Below are 14,458 nucleotides of genomic sequence, written 5' to 3' on the forward strand. Positions count from 1 at the left end.
GGAAGACTTGATTTCAATGATTTTGTGTGAGATTTCCCAAATAACACATAAGAGTGGGGAGCATTCTAACTGGTTGCAAAACCATCTGGTATGGAGGGGCGACTTCACAGGAGTAGAAAAAGCTGCAGAACCTTGTGAACTCAGCCAGCTCCATCACAGGCACTAGTCTCTGAGCATCGAAAGCACCTTCAAAAGGCGATGAAGAAGGCAGCATTCATTATTAAGGACTCTCATCACCGAGGGAATGCCCTTTTCTCATTGAAGAGGATGTACAGGAGCCTGAAGACACACACTCAATGTTTCAGGAACAGCTTCTGTTGTGTATTTAATACTGTAATAATATTTGAGTAATCTGTATATATATCATTTGATTAAGCATTTATATTTAAATAATTATTTACGGGTTATATGTAGGAAAAAGGAAAGGTAAGTCGCATCCGGAGTTTCTCCGGTTAGCGGACAATTTCCCTCCACGTCTCTCTGACGTTGTGGGAACCGTGTACGAGGCAAGTTACAGCAGTGGTTTTCCATTGCCTTCTGCCGGGTGAGTTTCCAAAGAGATCACCAGCTCGTAACCCAGCACGGATGGAAAGTGTGCAGGGGAGCCGGCTGAGTTCGAACTCATCCTGAAGTCCGACACTGATGCCACTATGCCACCAGCTGGGTCGTTATATGTAGAAATAAGTGAATTGCATATGTCACCTCACTACCACATGACATGTCCATGCCTCACTTAAAGTAAACACAAAGTTAGACACGCATTCCTGGACTCCTGAGTCTTCCTTTTAATTACTTAATGTTTTGAAGCTACAAAACATAATAACTTCTTCCCCTCAACCGTCAGATTTCCAGGAACATAACCTCAGTATATTTTTTCCTCTTTTTTTGCATTACTTGCTTAATTTAATTTTATATATAGCTATGTATATAAGTTATCTTGTATGTTTATATTTATTGTGTTTTTTATCTTTATTGTGCTGCATCAGACCCAGACTAACAATTATTTTGTTCCCCTTTACATTTGTGTACTGGAAATCACATTAAAAAAATCTTGAACCTAGTGCTGGAAAAATGGACCTCGGATATTTCTGTACTCACATTGGAGTACGTCTTGAATTTCCCGACAGTTTAGCCAAGTTATAATGCAGTATTTATAGCTCCATTTAATACCAGAGAATGTATACAATATACAACTAAAATTCTTACTCTCCACAGACATCCTCGAAACAAAAGAGAACCCCCAAAAGAATGAGTGAGAAAAAGAAGTAAGAACCCCAGAGCCCCATGTACCCCTCCCACGCACAAGCTGCAGCAAGCAGAATCAACTCTTCCCCTCCCCCACTTATTTTAACATAAAGTGTCAACAATTGCCTCCACCCACCATGCAAGCAAGAGCAAAGCCACCAAAGAGAGATCATGGTCTACAGTATATCAAGGTAACTGTTCACTCCAACATTTTAGATATCCCACAGGCACTCTCTGTCGCTCACAAGGGAGAGACAGGTATCGCTCTTTCCACAGTGAAAGGGGAGATAACAATCGCTATTTCGATGCCACAATCAGTCTGAAGCAGTGTGTTTTATTTTAAGTACCTTGACTGAGAATCAGCAGCAAGCTCTACAATCGAGAGAGAGAGGGAGAGTGTGATTGATCACCAAGTGCGGAGCCCTCCGATAACCACTCTCGCTGTCTTTGATATTACAGCTCCCGCTATGCTTCAGTTCATTACACTGGTGAGAATTTGTGTCCACAGGGCTGCACAAGGCCCCAAAGTCGCCCAACTTCAGGCTGAACCTGGACATACTGAAACGCGGTGAGCTCCAGGAACAGGAACATGCTGCCATGCAGAACCGCAGCTTTGAGTACCAGTGTGGATCAAAGACCCCAATAGGACCCCATTTGGAGACCTCCTGAAAATGAGAATAGAGATATTATATTTTCCTTTTTTGACACTTGGGCATGAAAGACTAAGCTGGATCGAAACTAACTCAAATTTTAAAAAATCTACAGCTTTTGGAATATGTAAAATTAAAATGTTATAAGACATGTTATAATATTTTAGTAATAAAAGGATGATGGAAGTAATCCCTTGTATTCCATAAGCATTGAAAATGTAGCAAATGAGCTGCTCGATAGAAGCATGATCAAATTAATTAAATAAATGTAACCAAAGACTTAAATTTTACCCTCATTTAAAGGACTTGAACTGAAATAAATGGGAAAATACACTTGAGGTTTAATCTATACAAATATTTTATTCATGAAAGTTACAAACCTTCATGAAGAATTATTCAGTTCTGTTTGTTAGCTTCAATTAGTATGCTACCATCTGAGGTAGAATATCAGCCATGGGTATCTGCTCCTATACTGTGTTATTTCAGATTACTGGAGGTATAAAACTGTAATTTTTTTGGAGGAGGGGTTAGAAAAATGGCAGTTTTCTCTTTTGTTTTCAATCTGCTCATTAAGAGTTCTTCCTGGTCTTAATACAGGCCACATACAGTATATGGTTGAATAAGACATCAGTTACGTCAATCCATTCTGGAAAACAAATTGGAATATTTCTAAAAATTGGTTGAAAACAAATAATGCACTATACATGCATGTATTCCATCTTGATTATGTAAAAGTTAAGCAGAAGCTGAAAGTAACCTTCTTGAGCAAAATGACTGCATCCTACCTATTTTGCCTTGAACATGAACTGTACACAAACCTTATTGGGTCAACTGGAGGAGATGTGTGCATAGATGTAGCTAGAATGTAGCTAATTATCAAATTGACAAACACAAGCTACCATCAATGGCAGTGTGCTGGATATCAGTGACTGGTCTTGAATATCATATGGATCAAAAGTAGCTCTACTTGTCTTGATCACCAGTAGGGCACTGGAGTGTGATGTCACTGTTAATGTAATCTTCGAACTTAACCCAATACCCTCCTAACTCATCCAATTGTCTCAGTACCCAGAACCACTGAAAACTTAATAAATTAAGGATATCTAACATTACCCATGCATAAGAGCCTCCACAGTATTCCTCATTATTTTACTTTATGCACAATAGCATTGTTGTTAGTATAATGCTTTAATCCGCTGGCTGTAATATCAGAGTTCAATTGCCGCCACTGTTTGGAAGGAGTGTGTATATTCTCCTTGTGACTGCATGGGTTTCCTCCAGGTGCTGCAGACTCTTCTCACATTCCAAAGATGTGCATTTTGGGGTTAGTAGGTTTTGTGCATCCTATGTTGACACCGGAAACATGGTGACACCTGTATGCTGTCCCCAGCACATCTCGAACTGTGTTGGTCATTGATTCAAAACAACACATTTCACTATGTTGCAATATACATAGGACAAATAAAGCTCATCTTTAATATTCATAAGTTAGTTTGTGCACCAATTTAATTTCTGATATTAAATCTCTTGAAGGCTTGGAAAGCTGAATAGAATTTGTGATATCACATATGTCGTATTTGGAAGATTCCTGGAATGAATCACCTACAAAATTAAAAGTATCTGTAATAACCAAGCCAGGTATGTGTGCTTCATGTCGGGAAAAAATTAAAAGCTTTTCAGTGTATGATTGAGTTAATATTTTGTGAACTGTGCACAATGTTTGATTCACAAAAATGGAAGTACCGTGACAAGAAATAACTCTTCCATCTGGTGCTACTATTGAGCTTAACCACCACCTGAATTTGACTTGATCATTGCTTTTTTACATCAGCAATTACATATATAATAAAACAGTCATGTGGCAAAGAGAAGGATAAACATTGAGATAATAACACAGAGTACGGTAATGTATACTAGGAAATGTGATTTAGAGATTGATTAATGCTTATCTAATCAAAATAGAGTACTGCCTGTTTTTCTTTAGCAATTTGTCTCAAACTTGTATTTTTAAAAATATGTCTCAATGATATACAAGTCCTTTGTCATGAATGAAAGTTGATGCGGCCTAAATAATTTAATGAACCACAAAAATATGAGAACATATGAACTTTGACAGATTTTCATCATAACAATCTAGTTTGGATACTAACAGATTCCAATAATGAACTCATCTTGAATCCCAATAAAATAACTATTCCTGTGATTATATGCTTTGTTAAATATTTTGAATACTCACTTAAGTATTCCATTCTAATCATGTGCTAAACATTTAATATTTGTAATTGAAGATAAATGTTACAAACCATCTATTGGCAGGAAAATAGAATGTTTGAAATAGTTGTACATGTAAAACTTCCCACATTTAAAAACATCCTTGGCATTTGCTGTGCCACAAGACTATTAACCTGGAACCAGAATATAGACTTAGTCCAGATATAGAGCCTTGAAAAACTATTCAACTATCTTCACATTTTACTGTTTCAGTTTCTAAATGTGAAATATAATGAAGTAGTATTTTTTGAGCTAACCTACAAAATATTGTACATCGTGTCAAATCAAAAGAAAAATTCCAAAAGCTGTCAACAATTTATCAAAAATTAAAAGTCTGGTAGATGTTCAACAGATCTAACCAAAATGAAGACAAAAGAGCATTCAAGACAACTCAGGAAAATGGGGAAGGGCTCAAGACCATCTCAAAGGCACTGAATATAACACTGAAAAAGTAGAAAAAATATGAAACCACAGCGACACTGCCTAGGTCAGGCCACCCCTCAAAATGTAGTTGCCAGAGAAAGAAAGCAGTTGTAGGAGGCTATTGTGATGCCAACAGTCGCTCTGAGTGAGCTGCAAAAGTAATTTCCTGCAACTGGAGATGTAATTCTTGGCTCCACAATCTCTAAGGCCTTGAACAAATAGAGTATTTATGAAAGAGTGGCAAGAAAGAAGCTCTGGCTAAAAAGAAAGCACATCCTTCCCTGTAAAAACTTTGCAAAGCATCACTTAGACGATACTGTAAAGATGTGGAATAAGGTCTTGTGGTCAGATGAGACTGAAGTGGCTAAAATCAGTATGCTTGGCTAAAATCTAATACTGCACATTAGCCAAGTAACACTATCCCTACTGTAAAGTATGTTGGACATTGCATCATGTCATGGAGATGCTTTACAGCAGCAGGGACTGAAAATCTACTCTGGTCTGATGGAAAGATAAATGCTGCTAAATACAGAGAGCTCCTGGAAACAAACCCGCTAACCTCAGCCAGAAAGCTTGAAGTGGGGGGACAACAACTGAAAGCATACTGCCAGAGCAACCATGGAGTGGTGTCAAATGAAGAAAGTTGGTATCCTTGAGTGTCCCAGTCAGAATCCTGACCTTAACCCAGTGAACATTGCTGGCCAGACCTCAAGATTGCTGTCCACTGCCACTCTCCAACTTACCTGGCACAACTTGAGCAAATTTGCAAGAAGGAATGGACAAGTCCTACTCCATCACATTGTGCAAAGCTAATAGGGACTTATCCAAAAACTCCACTAGCAGTAATAGCTGCAAGAGGTGATCCAACTAAGTATAGAGCAAAGGGGGATGAATACTCTTGAACTGCTGACGTTCCATATTTTGAAATTTTAGTTTTTTGTGCTTTACAATTTTCCCAGATTTTGGGTTCTACTGTGATTTAAAAAAAAAGGAGCATGTGAACCACAAATAAAAATGCTCAGTTAAATTGATCAAAATCTATGGTTGTCATATTCATTTATGTGAACAAAGAGAATACTTTTACAAGGCACTGTGACTTTATCAATCAGGATGTATAAAATACTCTTTCTATGACATGAGTGTCTTTGCTATGCATAAGTGACTGTTGGGTACAGTGAGAATAGATTACTTCTGATCTATCTCTTACGTATGGTCAAATGATGCTTTCAGAATGACTATCTGCCAGATTAAATTATTTATGTATTTTTCTACATGCATACTACTGTAAATTTCTCTGCATGTAACATGAAATTTATCCTTGATGGGGAAAAATTGCTAAGGGGAGTAATACAGTGACATGGATTGGACATGGAATAAACAATTTTAGATCTAATTGACAGCCATGAAAATAATGGAAAAAAATGAGGGGTATAAAAAAGCTATAGATGAGGGCTGTAGGTGGGATGAATGCAGACAGCTTTTCCCCCCTGGGAAAACTTGAAGCCATAGGTTTAAGATGAATGGGGAAAGATTTAAAAGGGGGTCTAAGGGGTAACTTCTTCCTGCAGAGGGTGGTACATATATGCAGTAAGCTGCCAGAGGAAGTGGTTAAGGATGTACAATAACAATGTACTAAAGACATTTGGGCAGGTACAGAGATAGGAAATGTTTAAGGGATAAGGATCAAATGCAGGCAAATGGAGCTAGCTTAGATGGGCATACTGGCTGTGTAGGGGTGAAGTGCCTGCTTCCATGGTAAATTACTCTATGGTTCTATGAATAATATATCATTAATATAAAGAGGACAGGATGACAAAAAGGAAATAAGCACGTACCTGGTGAATCCCAGGTACCTAAAATACCTATGAAACACAGTTACACCATGAGACATGGTGGTGATACTGGAATATAATCAGCCCCTATAGTGGCTTTGTGTACTTATTGCAAGACTGTCACTCACCGCCAGAACGAGATGATTGCTTAATCAAATCACTTGCTTGAAATTGTCCCTGTATTATGAAAAGGGAAAGTTTTATTTCAGGTATTAATAATTACTACATGTACCAGCTATTATTATTAGCCTCTACTTAATTTTATATAATAGGATACTAAGACTGATGACATTCGTTTGACTTTGATCAAATTAATTACTTTCAATGTGCCTTTCATTATTCAGATTAAGTGTGCTTAGAATTCCTTCCCTGCTTTTTTCTATTTTAAGAATCTCTCAAAGCCCACTTGTTGACCAAGCATTATCCTAACATATACTTGTGCTTCAATGTTAAAATCTGTGAGAGACTTCTCCCAGGTACCTTGGAACATTTTACCACAAGAATGGCATTATAGAAATGCAAATATACATATGTCATTCAGATTCAAAAGAGAACTATGGTTGTAAGCCACAGGTTCCCTTATACTTTTCTTTTCTATCTATTGTACATTTTGAAAGGAGTTTGCAGAGCTCTGAATGTTACTTACAATCAGATTACAAGAGTTTGAGGGCATCTGGAAGATTTTCAGAATTTTATGTATTTTCATTGAAAGATTATACTCCAGTTTCATGCATTTCTACCCAAGAGAATCATTTGATTTGTATGCAAATCCAGAAGGTAGATTAAACTATATAAATTTATACAGTATCTGAATAATTTTGTTGTAAAGCTTGCTGGAATAATATTTTTCAACAAGGCATTTATCTTAAAGTTAATTGTGAGGTCTGGGCTGTGCTAAGCCACAAAGGCAGAAAATAACAGATGCTGGGTTCAGTCTTTTCATAAATATTTGCCAAGTTCATATCAAAAATAGTGTTAATATAACTGGAACAGGAGGTGATACTTGCATCTTCTTGATAATCCACTCATATAAGGGTGTAGCATATTAATTTTGCTATCAGAAGGGGTGCTGGCTACATTACACTCAATTATACAGTTGACTGAGCCATGACAATTATGACCAAAAATACACTTGGTTACTATAATAACAGTCAAACTTGAATGACTTGTCTTATGATTATCTAAAGATTAGATCTTTTTTGCTAGTTTCCAATCCAATTTTAATGATCCTAATTCCATTAATTATGGTGGATCACTGAGTATACTGTACATGATTTAGAAAGTTGGACAAGTGCCCTACTTTGAACCAGAATGCAGAAAACATGGGGCCAGATTTTGTACTCGGTGGTGAACGTACTCAGATATTCATTATGCTTTTTCCCCAATAGTCATTCCACATGAAACTAATAATGCACAATTCTATAAAATGTAACAATTCCTATGGTAACTGTAAAAGCAGGAAATGCTCCATTTCTGCACATGCTAAATGATTTGGATATTTCCAGCTTTTATAATGTCTTTTTAGATTACCTATTGTCATGGTATTTTTCTTTTTGATGGTAGTTAAAATTGAAGAGGAAATTGCTAATGTGCAATTGTAGGAAGTTAAAGCACAATTTCACTTTAATAATGAGAATTGTTATTTAATTATTTCCACTCAAAATGTATTCCAAGATGTAGGCAAAACATATGTAACAATATATACAACGGAAATTTAAAATAGTGAGAACAGGTAAGTAGCCTTAAAAATCTTAATTAATATGAAACAAAAGCTGATCCCAATACAGGAGTTTGTCAGCAAGTCAACTGGGATTGGTTATAAAATGGTGCCTGAAGTATTGCTGAAATATCTAATGATATCAATCATACAATATCTGTGTTAAAGTATTTACAAACTGGAAATACATTTTTGTCAATTATATCGTAAATGACATTGTGCACTCAATGAATCCACATCCTTCCTGTGAACAGCTTTCTTATGGGTACGATGACAAGAGCCAAGCAGATGTTCCATGTACCTAATGGACCCTTTTTGTTTTGGTTTGGAGTGACTGTAGATACAATGGACTACAATATTATGAAGTTCTCTTGAATCCTTCCAGGTTTTGGGGATAAATTGTTATCCTCCTGCAATACCTTTGGTGAGCTGTACACAGAAGAACTAATATCTTTTGATTTCTGGAACATGTCTTGAAAATCATAGCTGTGACCTACCAGTATTATGTTACAAACACGTTTGCAGCACCACCCTGGAAATAATGTGTGAGATGGTTGCACAATTGTTAGGGACTGTATGATTATAAGTACAGCTATAGCAAGTAGCAGATCTGTGAGAGGATATGCTTGGAGCGGCAAATCAATTTAAGCATTATTTCTCTAGGCATTTAATCTGTATTAATTCAGCAATGAATAGTCAAGTTGGAAGGACGTTATAGTCATATACACTCATACTTCTCCACCTCCTTCCTTTGACTAGAATGTCACTACTTTTCAGGCTGTGGCCTCCTATTCTATCATACTGAAAGCCTAGAGGCGTTGCCACCAAAGTTTCACGACGTAATGAATTAGTTTAACATCACTCTGACATTGACACTTCAGTAGTTTCCAGTAAAAAAACTACGAAATGATCCAATGAACTTTCCTTCTATTTTATTAGGAAATTATTGAATGTTCCTTTAAAAAATGTGGCTATTAGCAGGACCCTAACTTCATTTATTGGCTGCTCTTAATTAGTTAAGTAGTCAATCAAACATTAAGTAACAATTTCCAAATATGCGTGTTAAGTGAGACCCACGAAGTCCGACCTCTTTTAAGCTCTGTTGACATCCCTGTTCCTGTTCATTGAAACTCACCAGCAAGGTGAGTGCATCTAAGATTATTAAAGCTTCTTCTCTGTTTTTCATTCCACAAATGTTGTTTGACCAGTTGATTATTCCTGGATTTAGAGTCATAGAAAGCACAGAAACAGGCCCTTCTGCCCATCTGCTTCATGCTGAACCATTTAAACTGCCTGCTCCCAATGACCTATACCAGGACACTAGCTCTCCATTCATCTACCAAACAGTACCTACACAAAGCAACACTCACAACACGCTGGAGGAACTCAGCAGGTCGGGCAGCATCCGTGGAAAAGATCAGCCAACATTTCGGGCCAGAACCCTTTGTCAGGATGAAGGGTTCTGGCCCGAAACGTTGACTGATCGTTTCCACGGATGCTGCCTGACCTGCTGAGTTCCTCCAGTGTGTTGTGAGTGTTGCTTTGACCGCAGCATCTGCAGAGTATTTTGTGTTTATGAGTACCTATACAAACATCTCAAATGTTGAAATCGACTCACAAGCACCACTTGAACAGGCAGCTCATTCCACACTTTCACCGCGCTCTGAGTGAAGAAGTTTCCCCTCATGTTCCCTTTAAACCTTTCACCTAACAACCTTAACCCATGACCTCTAGTTGTAATCCCACCCAACCTCAGTGGAAAAAGTCTGCTTGCATTTACCCTATTTATACCCCTCATAATTTTGTATACCTCTATCAAATCTCCCCTCAATCTTCTACATTCCAAGGAATAAAGTACTAATCTATTCAATCTTTCCTTATAATTCAAGTCCTCCTGTCCCTGCAACATCTTTGTAAATTTTATTTGTAATTTTTGAACTTTATTTACATTTCTCCTTTCATTAGGCAAAACTGCACACAACACTCCAAATTAGGCCTCACCAGAGTCTTGTACAACTTCAAAATAATATCACATCTTTTGTATTTAATACTCGATTTATGAAAGCCAGCATGCCATAAGCGTTCTTTTCAACACTATCTAGCTGTGATGCCACTTTCAATTATGAACCTGTATTCCCAGATCCCTTTGTTCTACAACACCCCTCAGTGCCCTACCATTTACTGTGTAAGACTTGCTCTGTTTGGCCTCACGTAATAATTTCTCCATTATTAATTCAATCTTGGAACATTTTGTTTTATTTTCGTGTGAGATTAGGTGAAATATTCTAAAATTCAGTTCTTTTATTCATAGCAGCAGAGTACTATGCATCTTCAAAGGTACAATACACAAAATGTTGGAGGAACTTCAGGACTGATGAAAGATTTTATCCCAAAATGTTGGCAGTTGATTACCCTCCATAGATACTGCCTGGCCTGCTGAGCTGCTCTTGCATTTTTGGTGTATTGGTCAAGATTTCCATCATCTGAAAGATCTTTTGTGTTTAATGGTACTATTTGTTTGTACAGACAATATGAGAGTACTGAGATGAATGTACCAATGTACATTATTTCTGTAGATTTCAACTTCTTTCCACTGGGTCCCCGTGAGTGCTAGCATTGCTTCCAAAGCATCCTTCAAAAGACAGGAACTTGTGAGCTGATTGAGAACCAACTGTGATGAAGATCATTTACTGGCTGGCATCTTCTGTCATAGCACCTTCTGTAGAGCAGCCAACCGGACTAAAATCCATCTTTAGACACTATTGGGAACAAGGAATGGGAGACAATGGAAGAGGAGATTTATTCCTTGTGACTATTCCTATGTTGCCTCTCTGGTTGTGCAGGTGCCCTTTACATTGTTGGAGAAGGTTATGTTATTAACATGGGTGTCCAAATCAGCTCATAAGTTACTATCTCCTAAAAGATGTTTGGTAAGTGCTGTTAGCAACATCTGGGTACTGAGGAGAGAAGTCAAGTAGAAAGTTTGAGACATAATGCATGCTATTGCATTCAGTTGGATAACTTCATGTTGTTTGTGAGGATGAGATTGATATGGTGATGCTGCAGGTGTTAAATATCAGATTAGTAACCCAGATTGTTGGTCCAGAGAAACACATTCAAGTTCTGCATGTATTAATTTGAATTTTTATCACAAAACCATCAGTTTGTCATTTACACCCATCCGGCAAAGAATTCTTCTGTCCCAACTATGCAGGCTGCGTGTGGTGCCAGATGAGCAATAATATTATTGACTCCTAAAATGTTTAACAAACCATTAATTTTAATCAAAAAACCATATTCAGCTTTGAGGTTAATCCAGATAATGGATCATATGGTACTCACCAAAGCACTAAAAGTGCATAGAATAAAGTTACTCTCAGCCCAGTTAATGCTCAAAGTCCATATTTCCTTATAATATATAAGATAGCCATTTCAGCGTAGTGTCAAAATGGATGTTGTGACACTTCTAGTGTGGTAGTGTAGTGGCTAGTGCTTGTTGATCTCACTTTCAGCTTCCAATGCTGGCTAGCAGACTTCGAAAAGGAGTTTTAGCATATAGACTGGCGACTGGTGTACAGAAGAACCCTATTTTTCTCCATTAGTTTTCCCTGTAATTTCTGTCTGTTTTCCAATCAACTTTTTGCAACCACTCTGTCCACAACTTGCCAACAAACTAGAAGCAATTCATAGTGATCAATTAACCTAGCAAACTACCAAGCTAGTACTGAGACTTAGAAAGATCTTGTCAAGCAACAACTGGACGTAAACATAGGATCACACCCTATAATCAATGTGTCTGATTTCTTTCATTGTAATTCCTATATATGTCTCGCCCATCAGGATTCATATGTGCATGGGAGTAGTTCTGGGGTTCATCAGTTTTGGTTCCATACATCATGAAGTAAGAAAACCTCCAATCACCTCCTTCTGTCAACTGATGATTCGGGGCTCCTCCATGTTAAACAACTTTTGAAAGAAGTGTTGAAAGTTGCAAGAGCACAGAGTCTAATTTGAGTCAGGAGGTTGATTGTCTAGTGCTGAGAGTAGCTTGTTAGAAACACAGTTGAGGCACATGCCTGTTTGCTAGACTGGGTGTGCAGCAGGTAATGAGTAAACAAATATAATAAGTACTTGACTTTATCCTCATCATTAGGCCTCCAACAGATGCATCTGGCCAGTACAGCACTGACAGGAGTGTCCACTATACAGATCTTGTGGAAACAAATTCCTTCCGCTAGATCACCCTCCATTGGATAGTGCGGTACTGTTACTGTGTTAAATAGGATAGAGGCAAACAGATCTGGCAGCTCAAATATGGACACTCTTGAGCCATCATCATCAGTAGCATAACTGTAAGTGACAAATGCATGATAAGCCTCAAATTCTTGGATTTCCTGGTCACACAAAATAGCAGAAGACACGTCAGTTCATTTCACATGATATCGAGAAATAGCTGAGAGTACTGCAAACCACAATGGCAATGGGATCAAGCAGCATCTTGGCTGTAGTGCTGAAGACTGGTGTTCTAAACCTACCCAAACTCTTCCAATAGAGTTACAACACTGGCCTCTATCGGCAATGTGGAAAATTACCTGGGTATATTGCATCTCTTCTGCACAAGTAGGACCATCCAGTCCAGCTAATTATTGACCAATCAATCCATTCTTAATTATCAAGAAAAGATGGGGAGTATTATTGATAGTGTTATCAAGCAGTACTTGCAGTCCAGAAACCTGTTTACTAATGTTCAGTTTACTGGGGCCCCACACTCAAGACCTCATTGCAGTGGGTCATTGAGCTCAATTGCAGAAGTGACATGAGAGTGACTTTCCTTGAAATCAAAACAACACTTAATTACTTCAGTTTTACCAAGTCTTCTTAATAACTAGAATCTTTCTTTGCACAGAGGAAAATGGTTGTGGTTATTGAAGGAAGTCATCATCTCAGCCCCAGGATATCACTGCAGAGGTCTCTCAGAGAAGCAGCCTAGGCTCAACCATCTTCCTTTCATTAATAGCCTTAGCAGTGAGAGTATTTTCTCATTGCTCAATTCCGTTCATAATTCCCTGACAAATGAGGTAGCCCATACTCATGCACACCCTGACCTAGCCAACAGCTGAACGTGAGCTGCTGAGTGACAAGGAATGGTAATGCCAAGTGAGACCATCTGCAATATGGAAGAATCTAGCCATCTATCCCTGATGTTTAGTGACATAACTGTTATGAGAGTCTCCACAAACAATATCTTGCAAGTGTTCCATTGTCCAGAAATGCAGGTGGACCAGCTGAATAAGTATTACAAGTAGTTGTAAGAACATATCAAGGTTTGGGCTTCCTGTGGTGACAGACTCATGTCCTGACACCTCGAAGGCACCATCTACAAAGAGCAAGCCAGCAATATATGGAATGTTCTCCAATCGTCCAAATGAGTGGCTCCAATTACAATGAGGGAGTGCAGAGCATTCTATTCAGTTTGCACACTCTGCACTGTTCTAAACATTTATTCCTTTGAGCACCAGCACACCATGGCTGCAAGTACAATAAAATGTGTTCTGCTACTCCAGAAGACCTTTCTCACCCATGGCATCCATTTTTAGATGGTGCTTTATTAGCAGACACCAACAGAATCAATAAACTCATTCGTAAGGCCAGTGATGTTGTGGGGATAGAACTGGACTCTCTCACGGTGGTGTCTGAAAAGAGGATGCTGGCTAAGTTGCATGCCATCTTGGTCAATGTCACCCATCCACTACATAATGTACTGGGTGGGCACAGGAAGACATTCAGCCAGAGATTCATTCCACCGAGATGCAGCACAGAGTGTCATAGGAAGTCATTCCTGCCTGTGGCCATCAAACTTTACAACTCCTCCCTTGGAGGGTCAGACACCCTGAGCCAATAGGCTGGTCCTGGACTTACTTCATAATCTACTGGCAGAATTTACATATTACTATTTAACTATTTATAGTTCTATTACTATTTATTATTTATGGTGCAACTGTAACGAAAACCAATTTCCCCTGGATCAATAAAGTATCACTATGACTATGACTATTGCTGTCACCTGGACCTCCCTACCCAATAGCATTGCAACATAAATGTATGGCAGAGTAAAAAGTCCTTCAGCAATTAGCCACCAATTAACACTGATCTAACACAATCCCCGTTCTTTATGGGTGTATCTTTACTGAAAAGACTACAACTGTTTTAGAAAGTGGCACAGCTCCACGTTGCTGATGAGGGTAGTTCGTGATGGACAGCAAATGTAGTATATTTGGGAGTTCATGACTGAGTGTAGGTGAATTTAATTATCTATTTGT

The 14,458-nt window shown here is 38.2% G+C and overlaps 1 long non-coding RNA gene across 1 annotated transcript in view; it reads right to left on the minus strand.

The window, feature by feature from the left end:
* Positions 1-1,453: 1,453 nt before the first annotated feature.
* LOC140194594 (uncharacterized) overlaps positions 1,454-14,458 on the minus strand; it is a 14,483-nt gene continuing 1,478 nt past the window's right edge. Inside the window, exons 2-3 of the long non-coding RNA XR_011885249.1 lie at positions 6,550-6,598; positions 1,454-1,910 (exon numbers count right to left, since the gene is read on the minus strand). This is a non-coding gene — a long non-coding RNA (uncharacterized lncRNA). The remainder of the gene's footprint in view (positions 1,911-6,549; positions 6,599-14,458) is intronic.

This window comes from Mobula birostris, chromosome 3, assembly GCF_030028105.1.
Source record: "Mobula birostris isolate sMobBir1 chromosome 3, sMobBir1.hap1, whole genome shotgun sequence".
In the NCBI taxonomy this organism is placed as follows: Eukaryota; Metazoa; Chordata; class Chondrichthyes; order Myliobatiformes; family Myliobatidae; genus Mobula; species Mobula birostris.